The sequence below is a fragment of the Coturnix japonica genome, chromosome 10, assembly GCF_001577835.2.
Source record: "Coturnix japonica isolate 7356 chromosome 10, Coturnix japonica 2.1, whole genome shotgun sequence".
Lineage (NCBI taxonomy): Eukaryota > Metazoa > Chordata > Aves > Galliformes > Phasianidae > Coturnix > Coturnix japonica.
This window is the reverse complement of record NC_029525.1, coordinates 9,180,724-9,184,651: the sequence shown is the minus strand read 5'-3', so window position 1 is coordinate 9,184,651 and position 3,928 is coordinate 9,180,724.

Sequence of the window (3,928 nt, the reverse complement as noted above, 5' to 3'; positions counted from 1 at the left end):
GAGTTCTCAGAGGTTTCTTGGGCTTCCTGATGAAGAAACTGATTTAGTAAATAACTGAAGAAAAGGGAAGAAGGATCTGGGAAGTAGACTGGTAGTCCAGGTAGTAGCCTGGGAAAGTTATGGGTATGGAACACGATATTACATATAACTGAAGAGGTGAGAAGCTTTAAAATATTGATCCTTTAAAATATTATCCTTGATGATACTCTGGCATTAAAAAAAAACACAACAGAAAAACAACAAAGGCCCCAACAGAAGTTCTTGCTAAAGTTTTGTGCCACTGCAAGGTCAGATGGCCAGGAAATCTAAGTTTGGAATAATAAATGCCTGCATAGTTTCCTTGCTATTCTTAGGTCTTACCAAACTTTGTATAGTGTAAAATGCTTGATGTTAGCTCACTGAGCAAACTGAAGCAATACCAATACCACTACTGTGGTATGCCAGGGGGACAGGAAGACCTGCATAAGGTGGCTGTGATGTTTTCATCAAAGGTGAATTTTATGACCCGTCATAGAAAGCAAATGTGCAGAACTCTATTTTATAACACAAATCACAGCTACTGGTGACTAGAATAATAGTGTTTTGAATTGGGAAAGCTTGAGTCCAAAGTTGTATTAATTTGACAGTCAAAATACTGACCTAAGGACTTTTTTACTCCGCCAGTTTTTCACTCTACAGGTAGGCAAAAACATCCAGAGTTTGTATGTGATGTTTGGAACACTGTGTAACAGTCCAAGTGTTGCTCTATGAATATTACAAACTCAAAAGTAAGACCAGAATCTTTATCTTGTTGCTTCTGAATCTTTGGTCTATGAAGCAAAACTATGAAGGAAAAGGGGAAGAAGAGTTCATTAACTGGGTGGTTCACTGAACACTGCTGACAGCTAAGTGCTCCTCCTCAACAGAATGGGAGAGTGAAATATATGGTAGTAAGAGCTTGTGGGTTGAGATAAGGACAGGGAGGTCGCTCACCTATTGCTATAGTGGGCAAAAAAGACTCAGCATAAGGAAGAATGATGTAATCTGCTGTCTATTAATAACAGATTATAGAAGCAAGAACTAAAATCAAGGCAAAAGCACCTTCTACCCTCCTTCCTAAGTGGCACAGAAGAACAGGGGTGGAGATACGCCCATAACACTCTGTATTTGCTAATTCCCCACTCTCTGCACCTGCTGTAGCATGAGGTCACTCCCATGGGATGCAGTCCTTCCCAAACTAACCCCACATGGGCTGCAGCCTCCTTCAGGCCACATTCACTGCTGCACTATTAACCTCTGTGGACTGCCTCTTGTAAGCTACGCTGTCTCCCATGCAATTATGCCATGTTAAAAATTATCATGACTGAGGAAAGCCTTCCAAAATATCCACCTTGAGGAGGTTAACCTGAACTTCTTTTAAAAATAACTTCATTTAGACTTCATTTCAAACTACCAGTGGAAACACTGAGGAAATTGCAAGCATTGGTTAATCTCTGTTGTAATGGTTACCATCACCCCTGGGAAAAACAGCTAATGCTGCCTATAAAGCCTCATTTACAAGGCTTTGCATGTTAATTCCATCTCAAAGTGCCTATAGACATCACTGAAGCACATTAACGCACGTATCTGTTTGCTTCCATCAATACAAGTACTACAAGAACCGTCTGAGCTGCCTCTCCCCAACCCCAGATTCCACTTTCAGCTGTGGGCAGGGTGCTCCTTACAGCTGAGTCTAAGTGTCACCAGATGGAGCTATTACATATTTTCCTCCCCGCTGAACAAAGTGCTCATTGTTCAACACCAAAAAAAAAAAAAAGTTTTTTTTTCCTTTTTGATTTATTTTGGCTGTTTGCTGCAGGCTGTTCTGCGTGTGCGAGCAGTTTGTTAGCTCACCCAAACTTGTTGTTGTTAAGCAGATTGTGGCCAGGCTTGGAGGACACGCAGCTCCTCCTGTACAGCCCCATTGCAGCCATTGCATCCCTATTGCAGCCATTTCTTGGCTGTGCCCCTGCAGGGCTAAAGGTGGCAAGGCCGGACACCTTGTGCCACTGCCGGCACTGCGTGGGGAGGGGATGGGAACTCAGTTCGTGGCAGCTGCGTGAGGATGGGGTGACAGCAGCCCCTCAAAATACACCCTGCAGTGAGAGATGCTCATGTCACATTGTTGCCCGTAGTTAAAGAACACAAAACAACCTGAGTCGTTTTATGCGGTGCTTTATTGAGGGCCCGGGAGCCTGAGGACTAGCGTCCAAAGTCAGAGCCCCAAACTATAAAGAAATCACAAGGTTTATATACATTTTCTTCAGGATTGCTTCGTCCTCTTTTGTTATGTTTCCTTGGTTACAATTAGGTAAGACTATCCCACAAAGACCTAAGGAAATGTGCTGTACATTCTTCTCCTCCTTCGATCTGTGACGTTACTGATGTTCCTGTTAGAGGCCCCCTTTCTGTTTACTATTTCATTTTCTCTAAAACGCTTAACCGCTCTACCATCACACCATAAATCTAAACCTAATTTTTAACATACATTGTGCTTTGTTCCTAAGCAAGATTTATTACTTAGATCCATGCTCGGGTTCATAAGAAACACAACTGCATTCCTAGATCACAGAATCACAGAATCACAGAATGACCCGGGTTGGAAGGGACCTCAAAGGATCATGAAGTTCCAGCCCCTGCCTGGCAGGCCACCAAACACACACCTTTACTAGACTAGGTTGTTGCCTTTCCAGGGCCCGTCCAACCTGGTCTTGAACACCTCCAAGGAGGGCATCCTCAACCTCCCCTGGGCAGCCCTGTTCCAGGCCCAACCACTTCCTAGTGAAGAACTTCCCCCTAACATCCACCTAAAATCTTCCTCTTTAACTAAAACCACTTCCCTAGGTCTCTGCTATTGTCAGCCTATCAGACACAACGTCTATAAGGCCGCTGGGAGGCCGCGTCTGTAAACTCACCACTCGCGAAACGCGCTTTAGCCTTTAGGCCACAGGCGTCCGTACGTTCTTCGCGCGGCTGGCACCCGAAAAAAAAAGCCGCGCAGTCTGTCAATGATCACGTGCAGGCCCTCTTTGAAGAGTTTAACTCCCCTCCTGGGAGTAAGTTCCCTTCAGTATTCGAGAGGCTGGCAATGAGGTCATACCGCAACCTTCTCTTCTCCAGGCTGAACAAACCCAACTCCCTCAGCCTGTCTCATACGGGAGGTAGCTCCACCCCCTGATCATCTTTGTGGCCCTCTCTGGACCCTTCCAAAATCGTCCAATATCTTTTTTGTACTGAGGGGCTCCAACCTGGCACCAGTACAACGACATGGGGCCTCACAAGAGTCCGAGTAGTTGAGGGACAATCACCTCCTATCCATGCTGACCACACCTCTCACCTTGATGGAGCCGCAGCCGAATCCCATTTGCGTTTCCAGGCTGCCCCACGAAGCGTCGACTGCTGACTCATGTTAAGTTTCTCCTATCAGGACCTCCAGGGTCTCTTGCTCTGCTGAAGCTCGCTCTCAAAGGACAACTCCTCCCAGCCTGTACAGGTGCCTGGTGTTCTATCCGGCGCCAAGTGCAAAAACCTTGCACTTTGCCTGTGTTGAGAACCTCATTAGGTTCACCCGAGCTGCCACTTTCCAGCCCTGTCAAGGTCCTCTGAACATGGATCCGGTCCTCACCGGTATTGAACCTGAACCACTCAGCTTGGTGTCATCAGCAAACTTGCTGAGGGTGCACGCCATTCCCTCATCGATGTCATTAATAAAGATGTTAAAGAGCACCGGGATACGTGAGAAACACAGACTAGGCCCAACTACGAGCCTTAGCATGACCACTGCTACTATGATTTAAAGCACACTGTAACAACATTGCGTCACAACGTGCTCCCATCACGATGGGCTGTGACGTCACGAGGACACCGCCGTGATGACGTCAGGAGGGCACAGCCGTGATGACGTCACGAG